This window comes from Terrapene carolina, unplaced genomic scaffold (genome assembly GCF_002925995.2).
Source record: "Terrapene carolina triunguis isolate 2854851 unplaced genomic scaffold, T_m_triunguis-2.0 Scaffold422, whole genome shotgun sequence".
NCBI lineage: Eukaryota > Metazoa > Chordata > Testudines > Emydidae > Terrapene > Terrapene triunguis.
The window spans coordinates 508,173-527,239 of record NW_020664773.1 but is presented as its reverse complement, the minus strand read 5'-3'; the positions used below and the strand labels follow the sequence as shown (position 1 = coordinate 527,239).

The 19,067-nt window shown below is 46.0% G+C and overlaps 1 protein-coding gene across 2 annotated transcripts in view; it reads right to left on the bottom strand.

Annotated features, from left to right (window-relative positions):
• Nucleotides 1-16,461, bottom strand: part of ARHGEF39 (Rho guanine nucleotide exchange factor 39) — a 75,628-nt gene extending 59,167 nt beyond the window's left edge. For both annotated transcript variants that reach the window (XM_026658262.2, XM_026658263.2), the window contains exon 1: nt 16,407-16,461. The gene's annotated coding sequence lies outside the window, so the exon portion shown is untranslated. The remainder of the gene's footprint in view (nt 1-16,406) is intronic.
• Nucleotides 16,462-19,067: the final 2,606 nt, after the last annotated feature.

Sequence of the window (19,067 nt, the reverse complement as noted above, 5' to 3'; positions counted from 1 at the left end):
CCCCCCCCCCCGTCTCTTGACTGCCCCTCCAGAACCTCCCTGCCCCTTCTCCGACCCCCTGGCCCCCTTGTTGTTGGACTTTGCCTAATGTCTCTGTGAACTTGCTCAGGAACGGCCTGAGCCGCTCAGGCTGGGCAGCAGTGGGGGAGGAGCTCCAGACTGCCGGAGGCGATCTGCGAATGCAGGGAGGGAGGGAGTGATCTCTGCTGCAGGGGAGAGGAGGAGGGGCTCTCTCTGGCTGTCGGAGCCCCATGTAAGTGGCACCATCCGGCCGGCTGCCCTGTTAGCCGCACGCGCTCTGCAGGGGGGCGGAGGGGGAAGTCCGGACATTTACAAATTCCCCCCGGACGCTATTTTTAGCTCAAAAAGCCGGACATGTCCGGGGGAATCCAGACGAATGGTAACCCTACAGAATGAGAACTAACCAACATGTCTTAGCACAACCAAATGCAAGATGGTCTATCTAGAAACAAAGAATGTAGGTAATACTTAAGTGACCCTTCTGTCAGATAGCAGCAGCAACAAGGATCAGGTTCAAACATGATGGGGTTCCTCTTTAAATTAACACACATCCACACACCAGCTTGAGGCCTAATCCAGAATCTGGGAAAACTATCCACTTCCCGTGCCCTTCACAGGCAATACTTCCTTTCTCACAAGCATTGAGTGTACATAAAGTAGAACAAACTTTAAGGGGAACAACACAGTATTAATTTGGGAAAACACAACAACAATAAATTAGAGCATAGGTGTTTGGTAGAAGTTCATGCAGTGGAGTTCACTCAGCTCTGTTGCTGCCCTCTACAACTTCAATGGAAAGCTACAAACAACTCTAACCAGATTACCGGCTCCAGGATTTCAGCTCTATCATTAGACTGTGGAGAGGGTCCAAATACATTTGTAACCCTTGAGCAGAACCCATGCCTCCAGGGATTCAGTCTTCCCTGTATATGTAGATCTCTATCTTCCTTGTTTGTGTCCCAATGTCAGGGCCAAGCCATTCAGGATTGAGGTTCTGGTTACAACTCATTAAGGACATCTTCAATGTAGTTCTGTTGTCCTATTGTCACACAACAAGGATAATATTTAATTATTCCTACACCCAAAACTTAAATCAATTTTAACCCAAAACTAGCCAAATATTTTCAGCGTGGCATAGTAGGGGTTATTTGTGCAAGTGAGATGTGTTCACACTCTGTCTTCCTTTGGTTCACCACTAGATGGCACAGAGGGCTCCTTCTCTCTAGAAATGTAGCCACAGGCTTATACTTGTAAAACAGAGGACTGAATCATGAAAAGCAGCGAGGCTGCCAAGAACTGGGATCACAGAAGATAGTCAGTTAAACATGAGCTCCAAGTGCAATGCTGTAGTTAAAAGGGCAAACATGATCCTTGGATTCAGGGGACTGTCAAGTAGGAACAGGGAGGTGGTATTACCTCTGTATATAGCATTAATTAGAGTGCCATTATTGGAATACTGCATCCAGTTCTAGGGTCCAATAGAGACTGGAAATGGCTGAGCCATTACACACATTGAATCTATTTACCCATGTTAAGTATTCTCACACCTCTTGTCAAAATGTCTGTAATGGGCTATCTTGATTATCACTACAAAATTCTTTTCTCTTAATTAGCCTCTTAGAGTTGGTAGGACAATTCCCACGTTTTCATGTTCTCTGTATGTGTTTGTGTGTGTGTATATCTCCTTACTATATGTGACATTCTAGGCATCCGATGAAGTGGGCTGTAGCGTACGAAAGCTTATGCTCAAATAAATTTGTTAGTCTCTAAGGTGCCACAAGTACTCCTGTTCTTTTTACTTCCAAAAAGGATGCTGACAAATTGGGAAGTGTTCAGAAAAGAGCTACAAGAATGATTCAAGGGTTGGAAAGTATGCCTTAATTGTGAGAGACTCAAACTCAATCCACGTAATTTATCCAAGAGAAGGTAAATAAATGTAGACAATGATCAAGTCACCTATCTCCATGGGGGAAGAGATTTCTGATAGAAGAGGTCTCTTCAATCTAGCAAACAAAGGCCTAATGAGATCCAATGTCTGGAAGCTGACAAATTCAGATTAGAAATAAAGAAGCATTTAAAAAAAATACAGTGAGGATAATTTACCATTGGGACTTACACAGGGATCACTTGGAAATCTTTAAGTCAAGACTGAGTCTCATTTTGAAAAAGACATGTTTTGTTTTAACCAGAAATTATCAGCTTGATGCAGAAATTAAGTGAGGTTCTATGGTCTGTTATACAGGAGGTCAGACTAGTTGATCATAATGATCCTTTCTGATCCTAATCTATTAATGTGCCCATGGTTTTTGGTTAGACCAAAGAGCCAGGTAAAGTTTAAGATGTGTCTGTGTTCAGAGAACTGCATGCTGACCTGACAGACAAAGAATCTCCAGATTTTTGAATCTCTGCACTAGATTAGGATCACAAGGTGAGGCTAAGTGTGGGAGGGTGTGAATTTGCAGAACCCTCATCTCTGGGCTTCATTATTTTCACCTCTTCAACACCACATCCCTCCCACCTATGCCCTATCTCCCATCCATTCAAAACACAACCACTAAAATGATCAGCCTCTCCCACTTTAACTATATCAGGTTCAAGATTTTTGACCTATTCTTCAAAACCCTTCCCTTCATCACATCACCTAGGGACCATTGCCAGCTGAAGATGCCAGATAGCTCCAGCCACTCCTTTCTACCCTCCACACACCTCCTGCCCCAGTGGAGGGAGGTTACTAATGGAGTTCCTCAGTGATCGGTTTTGGGGCCAATCTTATTTAAAATTTGTATTCATGACCTTGGCACAAAAAAATGGGAGTGTACTAATAAAATCTGAAGATAACACAAAATTGGGAACAAGTATCGGGGGTAGCCGTGTTAGTCTGTATCCACAAAAACAACAAGGAGTCCGGTGGCACCTTAAAGACTAACATTTATTTGGGCATAAGCTTTCGTGGGTAAAAAAAACTTCACTGCATCTGAAGAAGTAAGGTTTTTTACCTACGAAAGCTTATGCCCAAATAAATCTGTTAGTCTTTAAGGTGCCACCGGACTCCTTGTACAAAGCTGGGAGGGATTGCCAATATGGAAGAGGACTGGAATATCATACAAGAAGATCTGGATGACCTTGAAAAGTGGAGTAATATAAATGGGATGGAATTTGATAGTACAAAGTGCAAGGTCATGCAGTTAAGGACTAACAGGAATTTTTATTATAAGATGGGGACTTATCAGTTGTGACAGAGAAGGAGAAAGACCTGGTGTATTGGCTGCGGGATAACTATGATGCTACCGCGAAAAAGGCTAATGCCAGTGGGAGATTCATAGATTCCAAGGCTAGATGGGACCCCTGTGATCATCTAGTCTGACCACCTATAAAACACAGGCCTTAGAACTTCCTGCAAAATAACTTCTTTTGAACCAGAGCAGATCTTTTAAAAAACATCCAACCCAAATATTGCTGGTGACTGAGAATCCATCACAACCCTTGGTAAATTGTTTCAATAGTTAATCACTTTCACTGTAAACAATTTATGCCTTCTTTCCATTTTGAGTTTATCTAGAATTGCCTTCCACCCACTTGATCTTGTTCTGCCTTCCCTCTACTACAAGAGATCCCATTCCCTTGATAGGCACTTCTAGACTGTGATCAAGTCACCTCTTATCCATCTTTGTTAAGCTAACTAGGTTGAGCTTTTTTATCTTCAATTGTAAAGCACATTTTCCAGACCATTAATAATTATTGTAACCATTCCCTAAACCCTCTACAATTTTTCAACCCGCTTTTTAGAGCATTGACATCAGAACTGGACACAGTATTCCAGTAATGGGAACACCAATGCTGCATACAGAGGTAACAGCACCTCCCTGCTCCTGCTCTATATTCCCTTGTCAATCCCTCCTAATATCATGTTAGCCCACTAGGCGCTCATGTTCAGTTGCTTATATACAATAACTAAGTTAAATGCTTTAAAGAAGTAGAGTAAATTATATCAGTAGTTACTTTTATTAGAGTTGATATTCTTGGAAAAGATTACAAGTTCACCTGAAGAAATATTTTCTTCAATACTATATTATTAGCATTACATTATATTATATTTCCATCCTTTAACTCCATATATTGAGTTTTGCTTCAGCCATGCCATAATTTTGTCTGAGATCAATATCATGCAAACCATCCTATAGTTACCTGGCTTATCCTGTTTATTCTTTTTAAATATTAGTACAATGGCTGTCTTCCAGCCCTCTGAAACTTCCTCACTGTTCCAAGACTTAATCATACATTTTAAAGCTATTTCAAGGCCAAGAAGGGAGCATTACAATTTCAAGTTTGACCTCCTGAAAAAGGTCAAACATCCAGCAACCTCTTCAGCCAGTTCCTTATAGAATCCTAAAAATATAGCACAGGAAGAGACCTCGAGAGGTCATTAAGTCCAGCCCCTTGCACTGAGGTAGAACCATGTAAACCAAGGCCATCCCTGACAGGGGTTTGTCCAAGCTGTTCTTAAAAACCTTAAAAATGACAGGGATTCCACAGCCTCCCTTGGAAGCCTGTTCCAGATTTTAACTACCCTTATCATTAGAAAGCTTTTCCTAATCTAACCTAAACCTCCCTTGCTGCCAATTAAACCCATTGCTTCTTTTCCTACCTTCAGTGGACACAGAGAACAACTGATCACAGTCCTCTTTATATAACAGACCTTTACATATTTGAAGGCTGTTATTGGATTCCCCCTCAGTCTTCTTTTCTCAGAACTAAACGTATCCAGTTTTTTTTACCCTTTCCTCTGGTTGGGTTTTCTAAACCTTTTATCATTTTTGTTGCTCTCCTCTGGATTCTCTCCAATTTGTCCACATCTTTCCTAAAATGTGACATCCAAAACTGGACACAGTACTCCAGCTGAGGCCTCAACAGTGCTGAGTAAAGTGAGAAAAGTACCTCCCGTGTCTTACACATGACACTCTTGTTAATATCTCCAGAAGGATTAGCCTTTTTCGCAACTGCATCACATTGTTGATTCATACAGTAACTCCTCACTTAACGTTGTAGTTATGTTCCTGAAAAATGCAACTGTATGCGAAACGATGTTAAGTGAATCCAATTTCGCCATAAGAATTAATATAAATGAGGGGGGTGTTAGGTTCCAGGGAAATTTTTTTCGCCAGACAAAAGACATTATGTACATATACAGTATAAGTTTTAAACAATTTTAAACAAACAGTTTAATATTGTACACAACAATGAATGATTATGAAGCTTGGTTGACGTGGTGGAGTAAGAGGGTGGAATATTTCCCAGGGAAAGCCTTGCAGCTAAATGACGAACTAGCACTCACCTGAGCCCTCAAGAGTTAATATGCTGTTGTTAATGTAGCCTCACACTCTACAAGGCAGCATGGACTGAGGCAGGAGGGAGGAAACACAATAGATGCACTTCCCTGCAAAAACTGAGCAGGATGATGAGCCCACTCTATCCAGCTGGAGCGCACCTCTCCCTCCTCCTGACAGCACATGCATAGCTTCACAGGAGCTGACTTTCCAAAGTGCTTGGGGGGTGCAGGCATGAGTGAGAGAGAGAAAGAGAGAGATGTGCATTGCCCCTTTAAGTACACTGACCTCACTTCAAGTAAGTTGCCCTTTTAAGCAGATCAGCCAGTTCAGATAGGAAGCAACAGCTTCCAGCAAGCTCCCTCCTTTCTGTCCCTGAGCCCTGTCCCCCTACTCCGCTTTGTGGAGAGGGGGTATGGAGCAGGGGGACATCCAGATATCAGCACCCCTCTGCCCTCCCCCAGCAAGCAGGAAGCTCCAAGGCAGAGGGCAGGTGAGGAACAGCACGGCAATGGGGAGAGGGCCACTTGAACTGCTGCTTAGCAGCTGCCGAGCCACATACTTTACAGGGAATTTAGGGGAGCTGATGGGGGGTGCTGCCAGCCCCCCCGCCAGTTCTAATCCCCACAAGGAGGGGCTGCTCTTCTAGAGAATCCTCCAAACAGTGGACAAAGCAGGCAGCTGCCAAACAATGTTATAAGGGAGTATTGCGCAACTTTAAATGAGCTTGTTCCCTAATAGATCAGCAAGGTAACAACGAAACAATGTTAACCGGGACAACTGTTAAGTGAGGAGTTACTGTATTCAATTTGTGGTGAAAACAGAGGTAAAGAGGTGAAAATAATGAAGCCCAGAGATGTGGGTTCTGTAAATTCACACCCTCCCCTACGACCTTCAGATCCTGTTCAGCAGTACTGCCACTTAGCCAATTTTGTAGCTATGCATTTGATTTTTCCTTCTTAAGTGAGGTACTTAGCACTTGTTTTTATTGATTTTTGTCTTGGTGAATTCAGACCAATTCTCCAACTTGTCAAGGTCATTTTGAATTCTAATTCTGTCCTCCAAACTGCTAACAATCCCTCCCAGCTTGGTGTCTGTGACACTCTGTACCTCAACAATAGCACCCTGGCACCCCCATATTCATCACTGTGATATGATTATGAATCTGTTGAACATTACTATCCTGTTGAATTATGTATTTTACCATTGTATCTGAAGTTATGATGAAGTTTTGCTAGCCCACAGCTAGCCTTTCAGTAGCCACAAAGAAGCAACACATACTGGCCAGACAGGCGTTGATGGCCCATCAAGAAGAATCCACTCTCCCAGAGATTCCTCAGTGAGAGCATGTACTCAATGGGGGCTAACACCGTCACAGCAAGGATCTTTCTTGCAGCTGGAGAGAAAGTATAAATAAGGGTCAATGGCATCACCACAGGGCCTCTCTCCTCCCACATCTTAACACCTGGAAGATGATTTGGAAGTCAAAGACTGAACTGGGGAGATTGGTACCAGGCTGAGAAGGAAATTCTGCCTGTGTAATAAGAACTGTCAACTAACTGCCTGAAACATCCAGTGGGATGAGAAACTGCTTGATTCAAATCTTGCTTAAATCAGTAGAATTTAGACTGTGATTTTATTTTTATTTCTTATGTAACCAACTTTGATCTCTATGCCTACTACTTATAAACAGTTAAAATCTATCTTTGTGTAGTTAATAAATCTGTTTTATATTTTACCTAAAACAGTGTGTTTCTGGTTGAAGTTCTTAGAGAATCTCAGCTCAGGTTAACAAGGGTTGTTGCCAGTCCAACAAAGGGTAGGGAAGTGCAAACTAATTAATAAGCTTGCACTGTCCAAGGGAGTCTTGAGCAGTGTAAGATGGTATATTTCTGGGGTGCAAGGCTGGGGTGATTTTCAGGGCTTTGGAGCGGAGCTGGAGCGCGGAGCAGCTCTGTAGCAGTGGCCCATTTGCTCCAAAATCATTTGCTAGTGCCTTTCTTTGTATAATTCACGAGTGGCTTAGACAGCATTCATGCAATTTAGCTGGCTGTGGGTCTCCATATGCTGATGGATGAGTGATCACAGCGCCTGGAGGAGTTTGCTGCTTATCACTGGCATAGCATTGTGAGAGACAGCCCAGGCTCGAGAGTTAAGGTAGCACTGCGGTCCCACAGTCCCAGGTTGTACTTTGGAGACATATCACAGTGTCATCTGCAGATTTTATAAGCATGTTCTCCATTTCCTTATACAAGTCATTAATGAAAATATTGACTAGTACTGGACCCAGGACTGACCCCTGTGGGATCCCACTAGATACACCCTCCAGTTTGACAACAAACCATTGATACCTACTCTTTGAGTGAAATCTTCAACCAGTTGTACACCCACCTTACAGTAATTTCATCTAGACACTGCTTGTCCTTAGTTTGCTTATGAGAATATCATGTGGGACTGCATCAAAAGTCTTACTAAAATCAAAATATATAGAATCATATATTGGAAGAGACCTCAGGAGATCATCTAGTCCAACCCCCTGCTCAAAGCAGGACCAACCCCAACTAAATCACCCCTGCCAGGGCTTTGTCAAGCCAGACCTTAAAAACCTCTAAGGATGGAGATTCCACCACCTCCCTAGGTAACCCATTCCAGTGTTTCACCACCCTGCTAGTGAAATAGTTTTTCCTTATAATCATAATGCCATAAAAAACGAACTCAAGCAGCTTACTAAAGTCTAAATAGCGCTCAAAAACATGTTCATGTAACAAAGTTATTGCAATGGAAAACTGAGGGATTACATTGTATGTAAGAGAGCAGTATTTGCATTGTACTTAAGAGAGCAGTATGACTGCTCAGAGCTCCGGTATGAAACTGCAGAAAAACCTGAGAGTCTCTGGATTAAGTTTCAGAGTAGCAGCCGTGTTAGTCTGTATCTGCAAAAACAACAGGAGTACTTGTGGCACCTTGGAGATTAACAAATTTATTTCAGCATAAGCTTTCGTGGGCTACAGCCCACTTCATTGTTGAGATGAGTTCCTGTCTGCATCCTGTAAAACTTGCCCATACCGGTATTGCCCTGGCCTCTTCTTTTGTCATTCAGTGTTGCACGCATTCTAAAGCAATATGCATTTCCTCACTTTTTGGGGGCGAAGCCAGACTTTGAGGCACCTGCTCCCCTACTTGGTGTAAACTTTGCTTGTGCCAATCAGAAACGAACACAAACAGGTTTTGGGCCCCGTCCCCTATGACACTTCTATGATGTCATAGTTGGTACTTTATGGGCTGCCTGCCATGTGCAGGCAGGGAGAGGAGAAAGAAAAACGAATCCTGTGTATCCTGTGTACACCCGTAACCGAGCCTGATCACCTCGAAGCCTCTCTCTCAGCTCACGTGTTTCAAACAGAGTTTCTATGTTTGCCGGTCGTTATGCGTTGGTTTGTATTTGTAAGTATCAGTTATTACTAATTGCTGCATCTTTGTTTATAAATATTGTTAGTAGATATTTTAGTCATTGTGTGTTTTAAGTTTCATTAACTCTATTAGCTAATCAAACGCTGCTCCCTTACCCCTTGTAATTATCCCCAATAAAACTTTAAATTGATTAATTTTAGTTGTGTGTGTGTGTGTCTGCAGTTTGCATCGTGACCCATACTCTCCTTGCATCCCTTACCAATATAGTCTATTGCCACGTGCAGCCTGGTAAATAACAGGCCTGCATTTTCTTTCGCCCCTGCGTGCCCGTGGCAATCCACACATCAGATGCATAGAATGTCACATATAGTGAGGAGATCTATATACACATACAGAGAACATGAAAAGGTGGGAGTTGTCCTACCAACTCTAAGGCTTGGTCTACACTCACCCCCCAAATCGAACTAAGGTACTTCGAACTTCAGCTACGTTATTCACGTAGCTGAAGTTGCGTACCTTAGTTCGATCTTACCTCGGTCCACAAGCGGCAGGCAAGCTCCCCCGTCGACTCTGCGGTACTCCTCTCGTCTAGCTGGAGTACCGCAGTCGACGGCGAGCACTTCCTGGTTCGACTTATCGCGTCCAGACAAGACGCGATAAGTCGAACCCAGAACTTCGATTGCCAGCCGCCGAACTAGCGGCTGGGTGTAGACATACCCTAAGAGGCTAATTAATTAAGAGAAAAAACTTTTGTAGTGATAATCAAGATAACCCATTACAGACAATTTGACAAGAGGTGTGAGAATACTTAGGCCTGGTCTACACTATGAGTTTAATTCGAATTTAGCAGCGTTAAATTGAATTAACCCTGCACCCGTCCACACAACTAAGCCATTTATTTCGAAATAAAGGGCTCTTAAAATCGATTTCTGTACTCCTCCCCGACGAGCGGAGTAGCGCCAAAATCGATATTGTCATTTCGAATTAGGGTTAGTGTGGCCACAATTCGATGGTATTGGCCTCCGGGAGCTATCCCACAGTGCACCATTGTGACCGCTCTGGACAGCAATCTGAACTCGGATGCACTGGCCAGGTAGACAGGAAAAGCCCCGCGAACATTTGAATTTCATTTCCTGTTTGCCCAGCACAGGAGAGCACAGGTGACCACAGGCTGATAATCGAAAAAGAGCACCAGCATGGACCGTACGGGAGGTACTGGATCTGATCGCTATATGGGGAGAGGATTCAGTGCTAGCAGAACTTCATTCGAAAAGACGAAATGCCAAAACTTTTGAAAAAAATCTCCAAGGGCATGATGGAGAGAGGCCACAATAGGGACTCAGAGCAGTGCTGCGTGAAAGTCAAGGAGCTCTGACAAGCCTATCAGAAAACAAAGGAGGCAAACGGTCGCTCCGGGTCAGAGCCGCAGACATGCCACTTCTACGGTGAGCTGCATGCAATTCTAGGGGGGGAGCCGCCACCACTACCCCACCTCTGAACGTGGATTCCGAGGCGGGGGTAATCTCATCAGCCACACCTGAGGATTCTGCGGACGGGGAAGAGGAAGAGGAGCTTGCGGAGAGCACACAGCACTCCGTTCTCCCCCACAGCCAGGATCTTTTTCTCAGCCTGACTGAAGTACCCTCCCAAGCCAGTACCCAAGACCATGACCCCATGGAAGGGACCTCAGGTGAGTTTACCTTTTAAAATATAAGACATGGTTTAAAAGCAAGCGTTTTTTTAATGATTAATTTGCCCTGAGGACTTGGGATGCATTCGCGGCCAGTACAGCTACTGGAAAAGTCTGTTAACGTGTCTGGGGATGGAGCGGAAATCCTCCAGGGACATCTCCATGAAGCTCTCCTGGAGGTACTCCAAAAGCCTTTGCAGAAGGTTTCTGGGTAGTGCAACCTTATTCCGTCCTCCATGGTAGGACACTTGACTACGCCATGCTAGTAGCAAGTAATCTGGTATCATTGCATGACAAAGTCTGGCAGCGTATGGTCCCGGTGTTTGCTGGCATTCAAGCAACATCCGTTCTTTATCTCGCTGTGTAATCCTCAGGAGAGTGATATCGCTCATGGTAACCTGGTTGAAATACGGGAATTTAATTAAGGGGACAGAGGTGGCCGTTCCTACTGGGCTATTTGCCTGTGGCTTAAAAGAAATCCTTCCTTGCAGTTAGCCAAGCGCGGGGGGCGGGGGGAGGGGGAATTGGTACCAGCCATGCGGTGTGGGGAGGGGTACAGCGATCATCCCAGATAATTCATGGCAGGCGGGGGAGGGGGGGTTAGTTTGGTTTCTGCAGGGATCTTCCCTGATACCAGCCACACGGTGGGGGGAGGGATAAAGCGATCATCCCAGAGAATTGGATGGGGGGGTTAGTTTGTTTTCTGCTGCTGAAGGTTAACAGGAAAACCGCAGCAGTCAACAGGCTTTGCTTGGTATGTGGGAAAGGAGGGCACAGAAGCCGAAAGACAATGGCTTACCATGGCCGCATGCAAGCCGAATTCTGTTGCCCGGACCTGCGTCTGTGATCTCTAACACCAAAGCCACAGGCACTCAATATTAAGATGCAAAATGTGACCTTGTACTGAAATCACATGTGCTATGTAATGTGAATAGTGTTGTTCACCGTGAAAGAGTATAAGTATTGTTCTGTAAAATGTATCTTTTTAAAAACTTCTCTCCTTTTTTCCATCCCTCCAGCAGCTGCAAATTTTTCAAGCCTCCCTCCTCCGTCCCAAAGGCTATCTCAGATAAGGCGGCGGAGAAAGAGGACGTGAGACGAGATGTTCTCGGAAATAATGGAATGCACCCGCAATGAAAGAGCTCATTTCAATGAATGGAAGGACACGGTATCTAAGTACAGGAAAGATGCCAGTGAACGTGAGGTCATGAGGGATGGTCGAGATGAGAGGTGGCAGGCTGCAACGCTGGGGCTGCTGCGTGATCAATCGGACATGCTCCGGCGTCTGGTGGAGCTTCAGGAACGGCAGCAGGATAACAGAGTGCCGCTGCAGCTGCTGTATAACCTCCCTCCCCCCTCACCATGTTCCATAGCCTCCTCACCCAGACGTGTAAGAACGCGGGGGGGAGGCTCCGTGCCCCCTCCCAGTCCACCCCAGTGGACAGCCCAACCAAAAGGCTGTCATTATATTGAATTTTTTCAGTGGCCTTTTACTTTCCTCCTATCCTCCTCCCAAACCCCACCCGGGCTACCTTGTCGGTTCTCTCCCTATGTTTATAATCAATTAATAAAGAATACATGATTTTTAAACGATAGTGACTTTATTTCCTTTAAAAGCAAGCTGTGATTTAAGGGGGAGGGTGGTTTGCTTACAAGGAATGAGTCAATCAAGGGGGCGGGTTTTCAAAAAACAGAACTTTCACACCGTAGCCTGACCAGTCATGAAACTGGTTTTCAAAGCTTCTCTGATGCGCAGCGCTTCCTGGTGTGATATTCTAATCGCCCTGGTGTCTGGCTGCGCATAATCAGCAGCAAGGCGATTTGCCTCAGCCTCCCACCCCGCCATAAAGGTCTCCCCCTTACTCTCACAGAGATTGTGGAGCACACAGCAAGTAGCAATAACAATGGGGATATTGGTTTGGCTGAGGTCTGACCGAGTCAGTAACGAGCGCCAGCGACCTGTTAAACGTCCAAATGCACATTCTACCACCATTCTGCACTTGCTCAGCCTGTAGTTGAACAGCTCCTGACTCCTGTCCAGGCTGCCTGTGTATGGCTTCATGAGCCATGGCATTAAGGGGTAGGCTGGGTCCCCAAGGATCACGATAGGCATTTCAACATCCCCAACGGTTATTTTCTGGTCCGGGAAGTAAGTCCCTTGCTGCAGCCATTTAAACAGAGTAGTGTTCCTGAAGACGCGAGCATCATGAACCCTTCCTGGCCAGCCCACGTTGATGTTGGTGAAACGTCCCTTGTGATCCACAAGTGCTTGCAGCACCATTGAAAAGTACCCCTTGCTGTTTATGTACTGGGTACCCTGGTGCTCCGGTGCCAAGATAGGGATATGGGTTCCATCTATCGCCCCACCACAGTTAGGGAATCCCATTGCAGCAAAGCCATCCACTATGACCTGCACATTTCCCAGAGTCACTACCTTTCGTAGCAGCAGCTCAGTGATTGCTTTGGCTACTTGCATCACAGCAGCCCCCACAGTAGATTTGCCCACTCCAAATTGATTCCCAACTGACCGGTAGCTGTCTGGCATTGCAAGCTTCCACAAGGCTATCGCCACTTGCTTCTCAACTGTGAGGGCTGCTCTCATCTTGGTATTCTGGCGCTTCAGGACAGGGGAGGCCATATCACACTTGGAGTTGCAGCTAGCAAGAGATGTTAAGAGTAACAAGAAGGGTTTCTTCAGGTATGTTAGCAACAAGAAAGTCAAGGAAAGTGTGGGCCCCTTACTGAATGAGGGAGGCAACCTAGTGACAGAGGATGTGGAAAAAGCTAATGTACTCAATGCTTTTTTTGCCTCTCTCTTCACAAACAAGGTCAGCTCCCAAACTGCTGCACTGGGCAGCACAGCATGGGGAGGAGGTGACCAGCCCTCTGTGGAGAAAGAAGTGGTTCGGGACTATTTAGAAAAGCTGGATGAGCACTAATCCATGAGGCCAGATGTGCTGCATCCGAGGGTGCTAAAGGAGTTGGCGGATGTGATTGCAGAGCCATTGGCCATTATCTTTAAAAACTCATGGTGATCGGGGGAGGTCCCGGATGACTGGAAAAAGGCTAATGTAGTGCCCATCTTTAAAAAAGGGAAGGAGGAGGATCCGGGGAAGTACAGGCCAGTCAGCCTCACCTCAATTCCTGGAAAAATCATGGAGCAGGTCCTCAAGGAATCAATTCTGAAGCACTTAGGAGGAAAGTTCCTAAAAGTTCCTAACTGTCAGGGTGGTTAAACACTGGAATAAATTGCCTAGGGAGGTTGTGGAATCTCCATCTCTGGAGATATTTAAGAGTAGGTTAGATAAATGTCGGTCTATTAGGGATGGTCTAGACAGTATTTGGTCCTGCCATGCAGGCAGGGGACTGGACTCGATGACCTCTCGAGGTCCCTTCCAGTACTAGAATCTATGAATCTATAAGTGATCAGGAATAGTCAGCATGGATTCACCAAGGGCAAGTCATGCCTGACTAACCTAATTGCCTTCTATGAGGAGATAACTGGGTCCGTGGATGAGGGGAAAGCAGTGGACGTGTTATACCTTGACTTTAGCAAAGCTTTTGATACGGTCTCCCACAGTATTCTTGCCAACAAGTTAAAGAAGTATGGATTGGATGAATGGACTATAAGGTGGATAAAAAGCTGGCTATATCGTTGGGCTCAACTGGTAGTGAACAATGGCTCCATGTCTAGTTGGCAGCCGGTATCAAGCGGAGTGCCCCAAAAGTCAGTCCTGGGGCCAGTTTTGTTCAATATCTTCATTAATGATCTGGAGGATGGCGTGGACTGCACTCTCGGGAGGTTTGCAGATGACACCTAACTGGGACAAGTGGTAGATACACTGGAGGGTAGGGATAGGATACAGAGGGACCTAGACAAATTAGAGGATTGGGAGAAAAGAAACCTCTTGAGGTTCAACAAGGACAAGTGCAGAGTCCTGCACTTAGGAAGGAAGAATCCCATGCACTGCTATAGACTAGGGACCGAATGGCTAGGCAGCAGTTCCACAGAAAAGGACCTAGGGGTTACAGTGGACGAGAAACTGGATATGAGTCAACAGTGTGCCCTTGTTGCCAAGAAGGCTAACGGCATTTTGGGCTGTATAAGTAGGGCATTGCCAGCAGATCGAGGGGCGTGATCTTTCCCCTCTATTCGACATTGGTGAGGCCTCATCTGGAGTACTGTGTCCAGTTTTGGGGCCCACACTACAAGAAGGATGTGGAAAAATTGGAAAGAGTCCAGCGGAGGGCAACAAAAATGATTAGGGGGCTGGAGCATATGACTTATGAGGAGAGGCTGAGGGAACTGGGGTTGTTTAGTCTGCAGAAGAGAAGAATGGGGGGGGGATTTGATAGCTGCTTTTAACTACCTGAAAGGGGGTTCCAAAGAGGATGGATCTAGAATGTTCTCAGTGGTACCAGATGACAGAACAAGGAGTAATGGTCTCAAGTTGCAGTGAGGGAGGTTTAGGTTGGATATTAGGAAAAAAATTTTCACTAGGTGGGTGGTGAAGCACTGGAATGGGTTACCTAGGGAGGTGGTGGAATCTCCTTCCTTAGAGGTTTTTAAGGTCAGGCTTGACAAAGCCATGGCTGGGATGATTTAGTTGGGGTAGGTCCTGCTTTGAGCAGGGGGTTGGACTAGATGACCTCCTGAGGTCCCTTCCAACCCTGATATTCTATGATTCTAAGTTGAAAATGAAGAGGCAGAGAGAGGGATATGATGGAGAAAGATGACACCTTAGAAAGGAATATGAGATGTTACAGAGATGGAAGTCTGGGATGTTAGGGAGAAAGGATGAAAAGTTGGGCTGGATATAGAACAGAAATGTATAGGGATGCAGTACCAATCCTCCACACAAAACTCACAGGGTCTCCCTCAATACTGCTGATGCAGGGAAGGGATGAGGGTAGGGGAAGCAAGTGTAATAAATAGCAAGAATGATATCAAGATCTCTGATTGAGGGAATATGGCTGCCATCTGTGAATAATATTCATAATTTAGAAGGCTGGAGAGACCTCTGGCTGATGCTGCATGTGCAGATAGCAGCTGTAGCGAAGGGCAATCCTTTCCATCTGCATGCAGTAAGATAAATGTGGACATTTCTCTGAAATACTAGAGCCATACTCCATTTAACCATGTTTTTTATCATCTTGATATTGGACTCTTACAGCATGCTGGGAGGCACAAGTAGTGATTAGGGCGCAGATCCACAAGGATATCAGGTGGGTCCCTTTCAAATCCAGGAGTAGGACGTGGTGGTAGTTCCCATATAACTTTTTGCCTAGTGGTTAGAGCACTCACCTGAGATGTGGGAGCCCCAGCTACCAGAAAGGGATAAAAGATTTGAATAGGGCATCTCCCTCTCAGGAGAATCCACTGACCTATGGGATACTCTGATGTGGGGCTCCCTCCCTCTCTCCAGTTGAAGCTGTTCCATTGTGGATAAATAATGAAAGAGCAATTGGAGCAGGAGGACTGAACCACAGAGTCAATCCTTCCCATTGTGACTGTGGATAAACGCCTATAGTCATTTCTCCCAGTCCTCCCCCCAACACAACTCTCCCTCTCCCCCCACAACCAAGTACAACAGCAGAGCACATGGTCCTCCTGCCCCTCCACCCACACACACAATACAGCAGAACAAAGCCTCTGTCCCCCACCCCACAGGACAGCGCATGACTCTGGCTCCCTCCCCCGACACCCACACACAGAATGGGGGGAGCACAGCCGTGTCCCCCACGTACAACGGGACAGCACACGGCCCTGCCGCCCCCTGCCCTCGTACAACGGGGGAGTGCACCTACCCTCGGCCCACACAGGCTCTCACACACCGCCGGAACAACGGCACAGCCCCCGCGTGTTGTCCTGGCACAGATTACATCACCCTCGGGCCCTCAGGAGGGCGCGGCTCCGAGGGAGTGAAGCCGACCCCTGGGGAACCCCGGCGCCCCATTACCTGCGCTCGCTGGGCCTCAGTCAGTAACACGAGTCCCGGCCAGAGCCGCCCCGCCCAGCATTCAAACGGCAGCTGCCGCGCGAGCCCAGGGGGCGTGGCCACGGCGGGCAGAGCACCTCCTCCCTGCCGCCCGTGGCCTGCGCGGGGAAAGCGCAACGCCCAGCCGGCTCGCGACCAGGCCGGGCTGTTTGGCGCTTCCCAGCTAGAACTCGGCTCGGGCTCGCGAACGCCGGGCCTGGGGTGACTTGGGGGGCCAGGCCAGAGAGGGACGGGCGGCAAATGGAGCGGAGGGCGGAGATAACGGGGACGGGGTCTGAGGCAAGAGGAGACCTTGGGGCGGGTCTGAGGACCCATTTTGCGGTAAGGGGACTGCGGAGCCCCCGTGGTTTGTCACTTGCAGTATTTGTTCTCTCTGCCCCTCCGTCCCACAGAAAGGTTAGGAAGGACCCAGCCTCCTGAGAGGCGGGGAAAGGGCAGGGTCGGACGAAGGGGAGCAGTAGGGGAATAGGGTGGTTAGGAAGCCGAGGGCGGGAAAGGAGGGCTGAGAGAGTCGCTGGGGAAAAAAGCAGGGGGAAGAAGTGCAATATCTAAGAAATCGTTCAGGCGTAAGAGAGAGAGATCAGCGTCAAGATGAAAGAATAAAGTGAAAGGTTTTAAAAAATGAGTCTGAGGGAAAGAGAAGAAAGGAAAGCAGCAGCCGGCCCAAGAGGACAATGGATGGTGCCTGGAAAGTACAATTGAAACAATTAGTTTATGCATCCGAAGAAGTGGGTTGTAGCCCACGAAAGCTTATGCTCTAATAAATTTGTTAGTCTCTAAGGTGCCACAAGTACTCCTGTTCTTTTTAATTAGTTTAGAATAAGCTATAGCTATACAGGTGTAAGCACTTCCATACTGGCATAAATGCGTCCACAGGAGGGAAGAGAGTGGTATTATTTATAGGGCTGTCGATTAATCGCAGTTTTAATCGCACTGTTAAACAATAGAATACCAATTGAAATGTATTAAATATTTGGGATGTTTTTCTACATTTTCATATATATTGTATTCTGTGTTGTAATTGAAATCAGTGTATATTATTATTGATTACAAGTACTTGCACTGTAAAAGAAACAATAGAAATAGTATTTTTCAATTCACCTCATACAAGTACTGTAGTGCAATCTCTGTGTGGTGAAAGTGCAATTTACAAAAGTAGATTTTTTTTGTTACATAATCACTCAAAAACAAAACAATGTAAAACTTCAGCGCTTACAACTCCAGTCAGTGCTACAACCCAAGTGCTCGGACAAACAAGTTTGTTTACATTTACAGGATATAATGCTGCCCTCTTCTTATTTACAATATCACCAGAAAGTGAGAATAGGTATTTGCATGGCACTTTGTAGCCGGCATTCATAGAATCATAGAATATCAGGGTTGGACGGGACCTCAGGAGGTCATCTAGTCCAACCCCCTGCTCAAAGCAGGACCAATTCCCAACTAAATCATCCCAGCCATGGCTTTGTCAAGCCTGACCTTAAAAACCTCTAAGGAAGGAGATTCCACCACCTCCCTAGGTAACCCATTCCAGTGCTTCACCACCCTCCTAGTGAAAAAGTTTTTCCTAATATCGAACCTAAACCTCCGCCACGGCGACTTGAGACCATTACTCCTTGTTCTGTCATCTGCCACCGCTGAGAACAGCCGAGCTCCATCCTCTTTGGAACCCCCTTTCAGATAGTTGAAGGCTGCTATCAAATCCCCCCCCTCACTCTTCTTTTCTGCAGACTAAACAAGCCCAGTTTCCCTCAGCCTCTCCCCATAAGTCATGTGCCTCAGCCCCCTGACCATTTTCGTTGCCCTCCGCTGGACTCTCTCCAATTTGTCCACATCCTTTTGGTAGTGGAGGGCCCAAAACTGGACACAATACTCCAGATATGGCCTCACCAGTGCTGAATAGAGGGGAATAATCACTTCCCTCAATCTGCTGGCAATGCTCCTACTAATGCAGCCCAATATGCCGTTAGCCTTCTTGGCAACAAGGGCACACTGCGGACTCATATCCAGCTTCTCATCCACTGTAAACCCCAGGTCCTTTTCTGCAGAACTGCTGCTTAGCCAGCAAGGGGGAAGACTAGCGTGTGAAAAGGCAAGTGATTGTGACTGTAACATCACTGTCTCATTCCTTTGCCCTAGAGCAGTGCTCCCCAGATTTTTTAAAGCTATGAGCTTATCTACACAGTTTTTGTACTGCTTTAACTATATTGGTTTAGAAACTGATAATTAAGCAGTCTAACGCTTTAGTGTGGGGCACAATTGTAGTGGCATAAAGTGTATAGAACAGTCTTAACCCCAACTTCAAGAAAATTAAACAAATCATCCTCCCCACCCCCTTCAATTCTCTCGTATGTTAAAAGCCTATCCAAAATGAGTGGTCACATGAAGTTCCTGCACATTTAAAAAAAACCTTGAAAAAGGCTAGGCTGCTGGTGTGCTGATACCACAGCTTATCACAATGTTGACTAACATTGTGTCATTGTTTCCTTGTACTGTCCTATCAGTCCGTCTGTATTGGTCTGTTGTTGCTTGTAGACTCTTTGTGCCTTTGTGTTCTGTGTTTGTACAGTGCCTAGAACAACAGGACTCTGGCCATAACTGGGGCTCTCCTAGGTGCTCCAA